The sequence below is a fragment of the Dipodomys merriami genome, unplaced genomic scaffold (assembly GCF_024711535.1).
Source record: "Dipodomys merriami isolate MVZ:Mamm:240054 unplaced genomic scaffold, mDipMer1.0.p SCAF_36, whole genome shotgun sequence".
NCBI classification, from domain to species: Eukaryota; Metazoa; Chordata; class Mammalia; order Rodentia; family Heteromyidae; genus Dipodomys; species Dipodomys merriami.
In genome coordinates this window covers 12403022-12419920 of record NW_027205159.1, presented here as the reverse complement: position 1 = coordinate 12419920, position 16899 = coordinate 12403022, and the positions used below count along the sequence as shown (strand labels likewise).

At 39.2% G+C, this 16899-nt stretch overlaps 1 non-coding gene and 1 pseudogene across 1 annotated transcript; both read left to right on the top strand.

Moving 5' to 3' along the window:
* Positions 1–1177: 1177 nt before the first annotated feature.
* Positions 1178–15190, top strand: LOC138804265 (DNA-directed RNA polymerase II subunit RPB9 pseudogene; annotated as a pseudogene).
* Positions 15191–16309: 1119 nt separating this feature from the next.
* On the top strand, positions 16310–16416 carry LOC138804400 (U6 spliceosomal RNA). Its single transcript, XR_011365234.1, has one exon. It is a non-coding gene; the product is annotated as a U6 spliceosomal RNA (small nuclear RNA).
* Positions 16417–16899: the final 483 nt, after the last annotated feature.

Here is a 16899-nt window from a genome sequence, read left to right as displayed (position 1 = left end):
GCAGAGGGTGAGTCCTGGCGAGAGCTGTACCGGCAGCTTTGCCAACACCAAGAATGGCATCTGAAAGCCATGAGTGCCAGGTTCTAGGCTGCCCAAAGCAAGATGAGCCGAGGCCGACAGGCCCAGATGCTCCTACACCAACATCCAGAAAAGCCTCCTGGATCTTGCACAAGCTTCTGGGCCATGACAAAAGGGGCACAGTGTCCTGAGGAGGTCAACTCCAGCCTGACCTGGCCTGCACTGAGAGTGGCCACAACTCTGCCCACCTATTAATGGAAATTCTTCTTTCTCAGAAGCTGAGTTGTTCTCTAGACCGAGGACTCAACTCTAACTTCATTATGCTCCTTAAGCTCCATAGTCCTTCAAGTTACATGTCCTTTAGGTCCTAAGTCAAGCAGTTTTTTGTGTACTAGGCCTGAGGCTTGACTTAGTTCCTGAGCTTTTGTGCTCAAGGGTGATAGTGTGCCAAATGAGTCACAGCTTCACTTCCAACCTTTTGGTGTTTAGCTGGTGACAGAGACTCATTGTCTTTAGGTCCAAGGTGACTTCCAACCCTAATAATCAGATCTCAGCCTCCTGTGTTGCTAGTATTATATGCATTACCCCAATAAAGCAGTTTTCAAAAGTTGTATTAGGAGATGTGATTCATATAGGTACAGAAATGATAAATTACCATGTGGTCCAGGGTGGGGTTGAGAAACTGGAGCCACCCAGTTTGCAAAGAACATCTTCAACCTGGGGAATCACAAAGAGTGAAGCCAAAGTGAAGCGAAGAAGGTCCCCACATAGAGATTAGCATGTAGACATACTTCATTCCATTGTGTAGATTGTCATACCAGAGTTAGATGAACAGGGTAATCCAATGGAACTTACCACTGGAAGTCCAAGAAGATGATGTGCAAAGATAACACATAACACTGTTCTTTCAAAGCCAATAGACAATGAGTAACTCATTACCCAATCAGTGATTTCTTTAGTACCATTTTCTACCAGAACTCCATCTGAGTCTTGATTTGATGACCTCCATCTTTTGAAAAATTAATGTTCTCTGCACCACATGCTTACATAATTCTTCTCCAATGCTCTTTTTTCCTATTTTGATGATGATTTATAAGCTTTTCTAAAAGATATGCCCACCCCCTTCACTGATCTGAAATTTCACTTCTAATCTTATCGCATGGTCCCAGGAATAGCTCCTACTGCCCTTGCTGGGAGGATCTGTTGTCTCTTACATGCACTGCAGGACAAAGCTGGTAGTAAAGAAAACCAGGAGAAGGTAGCTGGCTGCTATAGTTGTGAAGGACATCTGGTAAATTCAAGGGACAATAATAATAGGATGAGAAAGAGAGACCCCAAGAGTATCTATTTGAGTGTGGTTAAAATCAGCCAGGCTCTGGGAATAACACATTACATTTTCCAGATCCACAATACAGGGCTGCCTTCAGCATGTGTGGACATATGGCATGTGACTTGTGAATTTAAAATCTGTACAGACTTCAGGTACTGAAATATACGGAAGAGTTGGAATACTAACCTTATATCAAAGCTGCAGGTAGGCTTACACTTCCCTGGAGTGTGAGGAATGTTGCCACCTGGCTGAGAGATGAGGCTGAAAACTAAGGAAAGAGAAGAAGACCAAGGAGGACATAGAAAACATTTCTGAGGATCTTCCTGGAAGAAGAAAGAGCATACATGTCTGGGCCATGAACCTGAGTGAGGACTGGGTCCAAGGAAAATGTCTATTCCTCTCAGAACAGAGAGGAGCACTTCACAAATGAATGTAGAATTTATATATCTATTGTTTATATGTAGTAAATTACTTATTAAACAAAAACAATAATTAATATAATTCTAATTGTGTAACTCAGCATTTTAAAATTCTGACACTGAAAAATCATGTTAGGAACAATGAGCAGTTATATTTCTAGCCTGACATCATGAAGCTCAGGACACCATCTGTGCCTTTAAGGACAATCAGTGGCCTGATCACTGCAGAGGACTCTTGGGAACTGCTGGGGACAGCACTGACACTGCAGCCCCCTCTCACCTCCCACAGCTGGACAGGGTGTGTGCACATGTTCCCTTCAGGGCTGCATATCTGCAGGGCCCACCCTCCTTCCCTCACCTTTCTGACCTGCCCTTAATGACTTCACTACAAGAAACTTGTGTGTCATTCTTTTCAGGTTTGATTACAGTTTACAAAGTGGACGTGGGGAGACACAATCCCCTCTGTAAACATGGTCCCACATGCCATGTGTGCCATGAAAGCCTGAGATGAACTCCCTGGCTTCAAGCTCCTATGGACAAGGTTAGGTTTCAGGTTTTTCTTTGTGAGATTTATTTGCCATCTAGTGGCCTTTTTATGACATAGCAGCTGACAAGTTTTCATTTGGAGTTTTACTCTTCTTTGTTAATAGTTGTGCAGATTCCCAGGAGTTTGATATGCATAATCATGGCATTTTACTTATTTTATTGTTGGATAAATTATAATGGTCATATATTAACAACATGAGGTTACTTTGTGATGAGAATCCCTACCTGTATGCAGCTTATTTTGAAAAAATCACCACCTCCTTTCTATTGCTATACTCTTCCTCTCCCACTCCCACCATTTTTCATATTGTGTAAAGGAACTTCATAACTCAAATGCACATGTGATTATATATATGTATATATTTATTTATATACCAATGCATCTTCTACACTTAGTGTGCTTTTGTCCCTTTCTTTCACCCTTACCTGTCTCCCTTCAGATATTTTCCATTTTGGCATTCATGTTTTATTATTATTATTATAATTATTATAATTATTATTATTATCATTGCCATCATCACCATCACCACCATCATCGCTACCATCATTTAAGTCTGGGTTCCACAAGTAAGTAGGACCGAACACTATTTTGCTTTTGCATCCTGACCTATGTCACTCAATATGATCATCTAGTTCTTTTCATTTCTTTGCAATGTACATGATTTCATTGTTCATCTCCCTCTGTCCTTACCAGTGAGCCAGAGCATTAGCAGCACAGAAGCTTACTAAAAGAATTCTAAGTGGCGCTGTAGCTCAAGTGGTAGAGCACTCGCCTTGAGCTGAAGAACTGAGGGACAGTGCCCAGGCCCAGAGTTCAAGCCCCACGGCTGACCAAAAAAAAAAAAAAAAAGAATTCTATTTTAAGAGTCCTGATAGGACAAGACAAGGGCAAGTTGAGCCTTCATCTCAGACTCAAAAGGGAAAGTCCTCCTTAGGGAGCACTATGCAAATTAGCAGGTGGGTGCAGCAGTGTAAAGGGAGCACAAGGTGGGCAAAGGCCTCTTGTGTGACAAACTGCAAATTATATCCACCTGGATACTATGTTTCAGAGGCTCAGAACTACAGATCTGTGTTTTTAAAGACACCAGAAGCATTATCCGGTTGGTGTTCCTGAGGCTGATGGAAGACAGATAGACAAGATTGAGAGGGTTGTCAATGACTTCCTCTACCAAATCCCCCAGTGACCTTCAGAGCCTGGCTGTGGCTGAGATGCACTGTCAGCAGGCAGAGGCACCAGAAGGAGTAGCTGGGTCAGTCCAGACTCTCACATTTTCTCCCTCCTCCCCATGCCCCGCCCCCCAACGCCCCAGGAGGTTTATATTTGGTGTTGCATGACTGTGGGAGTTGAACTATTAATTATTCAGTTGACAGTAGTAAGTTGCAATATCTTCAGACTGCAGGTTGCTGGTAATGAAAGTAGACTCTCTTCCCCATCCATTGCCACTGGATCTGGATGTCACCCCAGAGTGTAAATTGGATGACCAATAAATCAAGAGTTTAGGAGCATCGCCTTGTTTCTGGTGATTACACTGTGAATCATCACTAATCCTTGATTGGATCTGCAAGTGATGGAGACTGTCTCTTACAGATGCACACAGAGAGGATGGACACTGGGAAATGGGGATGTCACATCTGGCACCTGATATTGAATACAGACACCAAATATCCACAGAATTAATTTTGTTCTGGGAGTTTCCACGAAGAGTGAGGCATCACTGTTAACCCTGGGCTCTATAAATTCCTAGTATTGCCATTCTTTATCTTTGGGTCAGAGCAGCAGGATCCCCTGAGCTGAACAGGGGCTCTCACTAGTACTGTGTGCAGACTGGGACTGACTGATGCACAGGGTGTGAGCAGACCATGGAGAAGGGTCCAGGAAGTTGGCTGTGGGGGAGCAAATGCAAATCCTCGGGAGCTGGGCACAGCTGCAGTACCTGGGCACAATCCCTGAGCTTTCTTGCTTGAGGCCCATGACCTAGGCAGTCTAATACTAGGTTCAAGAGGAGTAGAGAGAGTGGACATCCTTGTCTCATTCCCTAATTTAAAGGAAATGGCTTTAACTTTTCGCCATTTAGTATAATGCTGGCTGTATGTTTGTCATATACAGCCTTTATTGTATTGAGGAATGTTCCATAGATTCCTAATTTTTCCAGAGCTTTCATCATAAAGGGGTGTTGGATCTTGTCAAATACTTTCTCTGCATCTATTGAGATAATTGTGTGGTACTTATTCTTGCTCCTGTTGAATTTTATTAATTGATTTGCATATATTGAACCAGCTTTCCATCCCTGAAATGAATTCTGTTGATCATAGTGTAAGATTTTTTGATAAGTTGTTGAAGTCAATTGACCAATGTTTTGTTGAGAAGATTTGTGACCATATTCATCAAAGAAATGGGTCTATAGTTCTCTTTATTTGATGAGTCCTTATCTGGTTTTGGATGAGGGTTATGCTGACTTCATAAAAAGAGTGTGATAGTGAATTTTTGCTTTCAATATCATTGAAGAGAATATTGAGATTCCACCTCACCCCAGTTAGAATAGCTATAATCAAGAAATCTAGTAACAACAATGCTGGAGGGGATGTGGACAGAAGGGAAGCCCATTGTTGGTAGGAGTGTAAACTTGTTCAACCACTTTGGAAAGTAGTATGGAGGTTCCTCAAAAGACTCCACATAGAGCTCCCATGTGACCCAGCAATCCCACTTTTGAGAATTTACCCAAACAATCACAAACAAGGCCATACCAAAGCTATTAGAACAACCATGTTTATTACAGCATTATTTACCATAGTTAAGATATGGAACCAATCCTAATGCCCTGAATAGATGAATGAAACAAGAAAATGTGGTACATGGGGGCTGGGAAAGTGGCTCAGTGGTAGAGTGCTTGCCTTGCATGCATGAGGCCCTGGGTTTGATTCCTCACCACCACATAAGCAAAAAGAAAATAGCTGGAAGTGGTGCTGTGGCTCAAGTGGTAGAGCGCTAGCCTTGAGCTGAAGAGCTGAGGGACAATGCCCAGGCCCAGAGTTCAGGCCCCATGACCAGATTTCCCCCCCCCCCCAAAAAAAAAGAAAGAAAATGTGGTATGTATATACAATGAAATTCTATGCCTCCATCAGAAAGAATGTCATTGCCCCACTTGTTAGGAAATAGAAAGGCTTGGAAAAAAATTATAATAAGTGAAGTTATCCAGGCCCAAAGAAACATAGGTGCCAGGGCATGTGGAGGGCTTACGTGGTAAAGGAAAATCTATCACTATTCATGCATGACATAGAACAAATGGGGAGAACCAGTGGTTCATGCTGAGCTAGTTGTTTTTTTTAATTGTAAAAAACCAAACAGGGTGGTTACAATTACATGGACAAGATAATGAGTACATTTCTTATCAAGCATTGTTACCTCCTGCTTTGTTAACCTACCATCCCTTCCCATCTCCCCTATCATCCAAATCCTCCCCCCTCCTCTCCCTGTGCCAAAGTTGTGAAGTTCATTTTCCAACATAATGTCTTGTACATCTCATTGTTGCAATGTGTCCACCTGTTTCCTTATTTAAGTAATTTGGTTTTTTTCCCTTTCCCTCCACAAATTATATCAAAATCAAATAGAGTGAAAACAGAGGTTATACCATGGGGGAGGGATATACAAAGGAACAAAGAAATATCTTATAAATATGTTAGAAACAATAACAAGAAAGAAAAAAGAAACATTTGAGTCCTTATTTTGGAGTTCATTTTGCCTAACATCAACTTACCTGACCATTTCTGCTTGTCTCAGACATATACTAGTTAATTCAAATAAGATAACCTATGGGACCTATGTTTCTTTGGGCCTGGCTTACTTCACTTAATATATTTTTTCCAAGACTGTCCATATCCTAACAAATGTGGCAATGTCATTCTTTCTGATGGAGGCATAGAATTCCATTGTGTATATAGACCACATTTTCTTGATCCATTCATCTACTGAGGGGCATCTGCATTGGTTCCATATCTTAGCTGTGGTAAATAGTGCTGCAAAAAACATAGTTGTGCTGGTAGCTTTAGTATGGTCTTGTTTGTGATCATTTGGGGAAATTCCCAAAAGTGGGATTGCTGGGTCATAAGGTAGCTCTATGTGGAGTCTTTTGAGGACCCTCCATAATACTTTCCAAAGTGGTTGAACAAGTTTACATTCCCACCAACAATGCAGTAGTGTTCCATTCTGTCCACATCCCCTCAGGCATCTGTTTTTATTAGAGTTTTGGGTGAGTGCCCTTCTAACTGGGGTGAGGGGAATCTCAATGTTGTTTTGATTTGCATTTCTTTTATGTCTATTGGTTATTGAGTCCCGATGACTTATAAGGTTACTAGTGTTGACTTTCTGAAGCCAGTATGCTGAGAAAGTATTATAATTAGAAGAAAAGGAGCCTGTTACTCTCTGTGTGAATTCATCAGTGTTCTTCGTTACAGATGTCAAGTGCACTCAAAGCCAATGGACTTATCATAGGATGTGGATTTGTTCACAACCTTTGAGAAGTTTAAGGCAAAGGGTCTAGAAACTCAGTTTGTTTCCTAACAAATGGGGCAATGTCATTCTTTCTGATGGAGGCATAGAATTCCATTGTATATATATACCATATTTTCTTAATCCATTCATCTTCTGAGGGGCATCTGGGTTGGTTCCATATCTTAGCTCCAGTAAATAGTGCTTCAATAAACATAGTCCTGCTGGTAGCTTTAGTGTGGTCTTGTTTGTAAACATTTGGGAAAATGCCCAAAAGTGGGATTGCTGGGTCATAAGGGAGCTCTATGTGGAGTCTTTGGAGGAACCTCCATACTACTTTCCAAAGTGGTTGAACAAGTTTAGACTCCCACTAACAATGCAGTAAGGTTCCCTTCTGTCCACATCCTCTCCAGCATCTGTTGTTTTTAAAATTCTTGATTTTAGCCATTGTAACTGGAGTGAGGTGGTATCTCAATGTCCTTTTGATTTGTGTTTATTTTATGGCTAAGGAGTTTGAGAATTTCTTCATTTGTCCATTGGCCATCCTTCTTTCCTCTTAAAGAGAAGTTTCTCTTTAAGTCTTTAGCCCACTTATTTATTGGGCAGTTGTTTCTTTGAAGATTTGTTGTTGGGGGACTTAATTTTTTGAGTTCCAAGTATATTTTAGATATGAGACCCTTGTCCATTGTATGGCTAGTGAAGATCTTCTCCCATTCTGTGGACTTATATTAAATGAAGTAAGCCAGGCCCAAAGAAACATAGGTCCCATGGTTTCCCTTATTTGCAATATCTAGTATATGTCTGAGTCAAGCAGAAAAGGTCAGATAAGGTGATGTTAGGGAAATGAACCCTAAGATATGTATTCAAATGTATTTTTTCTTTCATGTGATTGTTTCTAACACATTTATAAGGTTATTTCTTTGTTGCTTTGTATGTCCCTCACCCATAGTATAACCCCTGCTTTCACTGTATTTGATGTCGGTATAATTTGTGGAGGGGAGGGGGGAAAAGCAAATCGTTTAAATGGGGATACAGGTGGAACCATTGCAACAATGAGATGTGCAAGTCGTTATGTCGAAGAATGAACTTTACAACTTTGGTGCAGCTGGGGCGGGGGGGGGGCGGTTAGCGAGGAGGATTGGGTAGGGGGGTGGGGGAGAGAATGGGAAGGGATGGGAAGGGATGGGAAGGGGAAACAAAGGAGGAGGCTACAATGCTTGATAAGAGATGTACTCATTATCTTGCCCATGTAATTGTAACCCCTCTGTACAGTATTTTCACAATAAAAAAATAAAAAAAAAACTTATTAGAAATAAAATATAACACTTAATTTGAAACATGAAAAAAGAGTGGAGTTGTAAATGGAGCCTGTAGGGGGAAACCTTGCTGTATACACACTTGCCTCCTACAGAGAAGAGCTGCCACTCTCTTCCTGCTCCAAGAATATGGCAACTAGATACCAGGTTCTGAACCCATTTCCTGGCCTGCAGCTCTCCTGTCTTATTCATACCCACATTTCATCCTCCTGAGGCTAAATCGATGAGTTCAGTATGTTATTCTACACCCTCTGCTTAGAAACATATTTTCCCACACTTATACACCCTCTTAAAAAATCCACCTCACCATATTGTTATCTAACAAATTGCCAAAGTTTCCACTACAATAATAGCCATCCCTCTCAACCCAGAGATGGTGATGCCAATTGCTCTCAGTTCAGCATCCATCTTATATCATTGGTCAAAGTAAGTTAAAACATGTTATAAAGATGTGTACTTAGCTTTTAATTGCTGTGACAAGACCTTAATAAAAGCAACTTGAAGGGAAAAATTCTTTACTTCAATCTTAGATTAGAAATTTTACTCTGCCACATGGGCAGAGTCCAGTGGAGCTCACATCATGTCACCCAAGAAGCAGAGTGAATGTTCTCCTTCCTCCTCCTTGCTCTTTTATTGCACAAGAGACTGCATCCTATTGAGAGGTGCTGTGGACTATGATGTGGATCTTCCTCTCTCAGTCAATTCTCTCTAGAGACTTTCTCACAGACAGGTTCAGAAATACGCTTTCTTAATCTGTAAGCTATCCTACCCATTTGACAATGCAGAAGAACTACCATAAAAGGTTATTCAAAGTACTTCTGTTTTCTTGAACTTTTCATGACAATGGTAAGTATAGAAATAAGATTATTTAGCAATCTTTAGGTTAGCAATATACAGGTTTCCTAAAAAGTCTCCATGCTCTGCATTCTGACATTTCTGTCTTTAGGACAGGCTCTGGACAAGCTAAGCTACTTTCATCAAATGCCTCATAATTTGTGTTTGTGTATGTGTGTTTGTGTGTGTGTATCTGCACATGATGCATCTTTCTCTTGATATTTATAGATATACATACACATATATATATGCAGCAATAAATAAATCTATATGCATATTTAAAATTATCTGGCCCATAAGGACATATGCTGATTATTTTTTAACTGTGAACTTAATGATATTTGATGTCTTTATTGCACATATAAAGTCACATTTGATTGCTCCATTTATGTATTACCATACATTTCTATTACATTATATAATTCTGTAATATTGGTAATAGTACTAAGTATTCCTTAGATGTTTCCATAAATGAACTAAAATGTATTCTATTTATTCATATATTTTGTAGATTTTTTTATTTCTCCTGTTTCCGAATGTTTTATAAATATCCATGGTGAAGCAATTCGTTTTTAACGAAAATAGTGTGCATTGACACACTTGAAAACTTTTTGGCATACAACCCAAGTACTTATATTCATTAGCAATTCATACTTTTTTTGGCCACTCATGGAGCTTAAACTCAGGGCTAGCACTCTCCACTTTGAGCCACATGTTCACTTCTGGTTTTCCAGTGATAATTGGAGATAAGGGTCTCATGGACTTTTCTGCTGACATCCTAGATGTCTGAGTAGTTAGGCATGAGCCACCTGCTCTTGAGCAAGTCACTCAGCTTGCCTCTGACATGGATTTTGTTTGATCTTCCTCAGTGGCCAAAGAGTCACTTCTAGAGTTCATAAGCAACATCTGGAGATCAAGGTACATAGAGTAATTCAGGCCACAAAATGCCCAACACAGAAATACATTTGTAAAGGTCTTGTAGTCCAAAGCCTTGAGCTTGCTAAGCAATTCTTTTCTATTTTATTTTTATTTCATTTTATTTTAAAGATACTGTACAGAGGGGTTACAGTTATATGAGTAAGGCGATGAGTACATTACTTGTCGATCATTGTTACCTATTGCCTTGTTGTTGTCCCACCATCCCTTCGCTCCCCAACCTCCCACACTCCATGAGCCATGCACCTAGCCTTTTCTGTTTTAGTTTTGTCTATCAGATAGAGGTAAGGCCATCTATCTGTACCTCCCTTGTAGCCGTAAGTATAAGATGGTAGAACAATGCCTAGATTTCATTCAGATAGATTTGTGATAATAATTTGCCAATATAGCCTCAACTTCAATCCACTTTTTTCCTTCTGTAACCTTTGGGGATTATAGGCAAAATGTTTAGTAATTGTTTAGTCTTGGTATATCTTCAGGTTTCTAAAACCACTATTATTTGGAGGCCTGAGATAATGATATTGATAAGTAGTTGTATATCTAAATAAATTTTTTCCAAGTTAAGATCTTCTTAGCCAAAATAGGCAAGTGCTAAAGCCTAGTTTCTGAAAATTTGTATGGATCCTTGTTACCTGATTAAAGTACAGATTACTAATCAGTATATATAGATGAGTTCCTAATATTTGCGTGTCTGAACCCAAGTACCTGACAGGAACAACCTAAGGAAAGAAAGACAGTATTTATTTGGGCTCATTATGTCAGAGATCTCAGTTCTCAATCCTTAGTTTGTTTCCTTGGCGTATGGAGAGGCAGAATATCATGATGTGGGATCATCTAGTAGAGGCTACTCAAGTCATGGCAAACATGAATCCAAAGTTACATACAAAGAGGTGAGGGCAAGATTTAGGCCTAAAGACAGTCCCACAAATCTATTTCATCCAACTAGGTGTTGTTACCACCTCCCAGTAACACAGTAAACACAGAATCCAGGAGTGTGAAGTAAGCAGAAAGGACAGAGCTAACTGAGAGAGTCCAGTTCTTTTCTACTTTTCCACAGAATGCTGATCAATGTGAATGAGAGAAAGCATGAGTTTGGCTGAAGAAAGAAAAGCTGATTGGCTGAGGGAAAATTCCCTGTTTGCTCCTTTGTACCATCTGACTGTACAGGTGGAATCATTACTATCCCTGGGTTCTTGTTTGACTTCAGATTTGAAGACCTGGAAAATTGTTCTTATTTGCCTCCAATGATAAGATACATTGGATAAACATAATTAGCAACAATAACCTTGGAAAAAGCTGTAATAATTAAGGCACACCTGACACCTAGGAACATAGGTTGTGCTTATAAACCTACAAGGAAACACAATGGATAGTAAAAGACAAATAATTACATCTGGACATAATATAACAATAGTCCAAAGACTCACACAGTGAAAAACAAAAGAGTATGTTCTCAGGAGAAGAACACAAGCATTCAATAACTATGTCCATATGACCATATAAAATAATGCTTATCAAAGTGAGCTTCAAGACCTATGCTGTTTCTAGTTCTCTCTCTTTTTTCTTCTCTTTTTTCCTTTTTTTTTTATTGTGAAAATACCATACAGAATGGTTACAATTAATTACATGAGCACGGTAATGAATACATTTCTTATCGCCTCCTCTTTTATTTCCCCTTACCATCCCTGTCCTTGTATCTCCCCCACCCCCGCCAAAGTTGTAAAGGTCATTTTTCGACATAATATTTTGTGCATATCATTGTTGCAATGGGTTCACCCGTATCCCTATTTAAACAATTTGTTTTTTCCTTCCCCTCCACAAATTATACCAACAACAAATACAGTGAAAACAGGGGTTATACCGTAGGGGAGGGACATACAAAGCAGCCCAGACAATCTTCTCTAGTGCCCCCAAGTCCAGCAATGTATAAGGGCAGCTCATTTGGCCAAAAGGGAGTTTTTAGTTCAGGGCTGTATCACAATGATAGGACATTTGTATGTTGAAAGCAGCAATAAACTCCAACATCTTCTGCCTCCACCCTGTTTTCACGTGAAATCTTTGCCTTGACCAACCCCCCCCCCTCCCCCCCCCCCCCCCCCCCCCGCCAAATCTATCCAGAACCTCAGAAATTTGGTTGAAGACCTGATAGATCAGGAGTTGTAGAGACTGGCCTGGTTTCTGCAGGAACAGATCCAAGTAGGTGTTTCCATTGTTATGCAAGAGGCTCTGACTAGACCTGCAGGAGATGGAGGCTGGCTCTCCCAGCGTGACAGGCAGGGAAAGTGGAGTCTGGGTCAGCACAATATCTCCACTGGATCCTGAAATTAGAATAAGACAGAAGTGCAAGGTTATATACAAACATAGAAAAGCATGCCTTTTATTTGTATTTTGATATATTACCTATTGTTCATATTTAATAGTTTGGCTTACAATATAAAATATTTCATATTAGAAATAAAGGTATTTTTAAATATAAATGAGTATTCAGGAGTCAAGGAGAATCTTCACCAAGGCATAAGTTTTAGATCCTTCTGAAATATTTCTCTATTTCCAGACTTAAATCTCACTTGCCCCATCATAGATAACAAGAACTGAACATCTAACACTTGCATAGGTCAACACTGTCCCCTGAGAGCATACCTTCCACCCACTCTTGCTCCTCATCTCCCTTTGCTCTTACCAGGGATCCAGAGCATTTATAGCCACAGGAGCTGAGAGAAGGACTTCATTTTTAGGAGTGAAATGAGGAGTCTTGACAGGTGAAGGCAAGTTAGCTCTGAACTTTATTTCAGACTTAGAATGGGAGGCTCTCATTAGGGAGCAATATGCAAATATCCAGGCGGAGCAACAGTGTGAGAAGAACCTAGGGGAGGGTAAGGCCTGACTTCCCTTGGTAATAACCAATAAAAATCCATGATGTTTGCAACCCCGGAAAGACAGTCCCTGCTGTGAAAGTATGGTTTTGAAGAGACATATACACCTACCACCCTAATTCAGCATCAAAGACCCAGTGATAGGTAAGTTTATGTCCAACACAGTCTCTAGGAAAGGAATAGATTTGGGGCTGATCTCCCCTGAACCTAATTCAGCTAGTCCAGAAAAAGACAGTGTCCACCATCAGCAGCACTGATCCTCAAGGGAGTTGACCAATCAGTGCACAGAGTTGAGCTACTGAAGATGCATCTAATAGCATAGTTCACATCTGTTCAGGGATGTTTGCTATAAGTGTTAGAAACTCTGATTCCTAGGAACTTCCTATTAAGACTTAGGATAAAGAATTGACAGGGAGAACAAAATTTTCTCTTACAGCTAGTGTCTTAAAGGCCTTTATAATGGAAAAGGAAAATGATAGAAATGTTTATACATGAAAGTGTGTAATAATTTTTGTATCACTAATATCTTGTTATTCTTCCACACCATATTTCTATAGCAAATTAATCTAATATTTCTTTAAAATTCTCTTTGAAGTAATGGAAATCTGAAATTGATGAAGATGTACTGCACTCATATACTGACATGTAGACTTGAAATGCCCTAGTGTAAATACTTGTACATAATTATATACATATACACATGATAAGTGTGTGTATGTGTATATATATATATATACATATATATATATATAATTGATTATTTTAAACTAACATACAGTCTTTAAAGGTCTTCAGTCCCAATCCAAAACAACCTGTTTCTGCTTATTTGTCTCAGAGATTTCAGTCTCTAGTTCTTGTCTCCAAAGATTCTGGACTTTTAGGCAGAACATCACCTGGAAATTATGAGCAAATAGAGAAGAAGGCTTGTGCTGATGCCACAATGTACCCAATTTAGCCCTGCAAAGAGGTGCCTTGTGGGAAATTATTAGACCATTGGCTGTCCATTCCTTAAGAGTATTAAAACTGCTCTCATGAAATGAGTCACATAATATTCACTTGTTTTAACATGAAGACAGCCGTATGCTTGTCCATCTCAACTTGCAGCTGTTTTTCTATTTATAAATATTATTATGACACAGACAGAACTGACCTTGCCTGAGTACAGGAAGATGAGGGTTACTGCATCTAGGAAATTTTGCACCTAAAATTGTGAGTTAAAAAAAACTCTTCTTCATTCAGAGCTTAGGTCAATTCCTCTTTTATAATAAAGGACTGGCACAGGGCTGTGTGTGTGTGTGTGTGTGTGTGTGTGTGTGTGTGTGTGTGTGTGTGTGTGTGTGTGTGTATGTGTGTGTGTGTGTGTGTGTTCATTTATCTGTATGTGTAAGAGAGATACAGAGAGACAGAGACAGAGAAAGAGATAGAGAAACAAATAAATTCTGAGAAATATGACTTAAATTAAAATGCTTTTAAATGTGTTGAAGAATAAAATCATATCTGAGTATCTGTTATACCCATCTCCCGAGCACAAATTCCTAAACCTAACAGGGATCACTTATTTACTCACTAGATCTGAGGTGATTTTGTAATTTTGAATTTGTAGCACACTCTCGGGGATGCTCCTGCTGATTCTGATTTCTGGACAAATTCTGAGTAGAAAAGAAAATAATATTGCATCTGTGTTTAGTTGTGTTACTTCCTATGTGTCAAGAAGGAGTTTTGTTGGAGAAGTGTTCCTTATATATGACTACAAATACTTCATTTTACATTGACTGAATTTGACTGAATCTCTTGTTGTGGGCAATGCCTTCCTGTATATATTCTGTGAGTTGGACCACGACTGCACTGGGTCATCTGCTGTGAACTCCTGTCATCACTGTCTCTTCTGGAAGTACCTTTCCCAACACTGAGAAATCACTTCTAATCTCATCGGAGATTAGAAGCCATAAAAGATTCAATCCTATTCAAACATAACCTTCAAAGAAACAGAAAAGCAGAGAGGAGAGTGAAGAAATTTAGAACTTCAGGTCTGAGCGAGCAGGGCAGGCTGGGCGGTGTGTAACTATGAAACCTGATGGTACTACGAGCCAGGCTTTGTAGGTATTCGCTTCATCCAGGAATGTAACAACATGATGTATCCCAAGGAAGACAAGGAGAACCGCATCCTGCTGTGTGCGTGCCTGAACTGTGACTACCAGCAGGAATCAGACAGCAGCTACATCTAAAGTCAACTAAATCAAGCACGAAGTGGACGAGTTGACCCAGATCATCGCTGACTTGTCCCAGGACCCCACTTTGCCATGGACCGAAGACCACCCATGTCAGAAGTGTGGCCACAAGGAGGCAGTGTTCTTCCAGTCACACAGTGCCCGGGCTGAGGATGCCATGCGCCTGTACTACCTGTGCACTGAGGCCAGCGCTGGACCGAATGAGCATCCCTAACTCCCCCTGTAATAAGTGCCAGGTTCTGTGCCCATGAAAAGAAGAAATTTAGAACTCCATACACATTTCTTGTTCTTAGTTCTACTTTTATTACCTCTCTGTAGTTGTGCAAAAAGAGTGTTACCATTAAACATGTCAGTTTATAAATACAATGCATCTTGAATAATGTCACTCTATATTTTTGTACTCTGTCCTTTCCTATCCAACTCCTTTCCTTCCAGAAACTTTTCCATGTATAAAAATACATATTAAATTATTAAATATCAATTTATGATTCTATATATGTATGGTATACGGAAGACCCTTTTCAGTCTACTCTTGGAAATTCTGAAGTAATATGGGTCACTATTTTATCTGTACCTGTTACACAGTCCCATAAGTGTCCTAAATATATTTTATTTATTCACATTTTTCATAGTTTTTTCTATGTGTGTATTTATTTAACTGGGCCACAAGCCAAGGGCGCTTTGACCATCTCAACTCTGAATAAACAACAGAAAATAAAATAAAATAAAATAATAAAAAAGAAACTTCATAGGTTTTACTCACAGCCCTTCCATCACTTCAAAGAGCTTTTTTTTGGAACTTAATAAATGTGCAAAAAGTATTATTAAAAAATGATGTCCAATCATTCTAAAACAAGGTACAAATTTATATTATTTCTCCTTTGTATTTCCTCAAATTACTATAAAATCATTATTTCATTCTACTTTCAAGAGATGAACAATGGTATTGAAAAATAATATTTTGACATTCAGCATCAAAGAGTAATTATTTTTCTGATAATTAGATTAAAATATTTCATATGTGGTTAACATGTCAGTTGAAATAATTTTTTTCAAAGATCTCATAGCTAAAGAACAAAAAAATCCTTTAGTAGAAGAAACCCTTAACTGTTTAAGGTGCTGGACCTTCTTGTTAATTACATTTTTTACATCATTGCAAAATGTGTGCATGTAACAAAACATTTTAATGTATTTCAAGTACAATAACAAGGTGGCAATAAAAATTGTTTTCAAAACATTTTAGTGACTATATTTCTATACAAATTATTTTTTGAAAATCTTTTTCACAACTATACTACCTTGCTGTTTAAAGCCCTACTTTGCGTGTTTGCTTTGGCAACACATGTACTAAAATTGGAATGATACAGAGAAGATTAGCATGACCCCTGCACAAGGATGACACACAAATTTGTGAAGCATCCCATATTAAAAAAAAAACCCACTATGACATAGCTAAAAAGGTTTGGAAAAAATTATATTAAGTGAAGTAAGCCAGGCCCAAAGAAACATAGGTCCCATGGTTTCCCTTATTTGCAATTACTAGTATATGTCTGAGACAAGCAGAAAAGGTCAGATAAGTTGATGTTAGCTGAAATGAACCCCAAGATAAGGATTCAAATGGTTTTTCTTTCTTGTTATTGTTTCTAACATATTTATAAGATGATTTTTGTTGCTTTGTATGTCCCTTCCCCACGGAATAACCCCTGCTTTCACTGTATTTGATGTTGGTCTAATTTGTGGAGGGGAAGGGAAAAACAAATTGTTTAAATAGGGATACAGGTGAACCCATTGCAACAATGAGTTGTACAAGTCATTTTGTTGAAAAAGGAACTTTACAACTTTGGCTGGGGGGGTGGACAGAGTTGAGAAGGGATGGGAAGTAGAAACAAAGCAGGAGGTAACAATGTTTGATA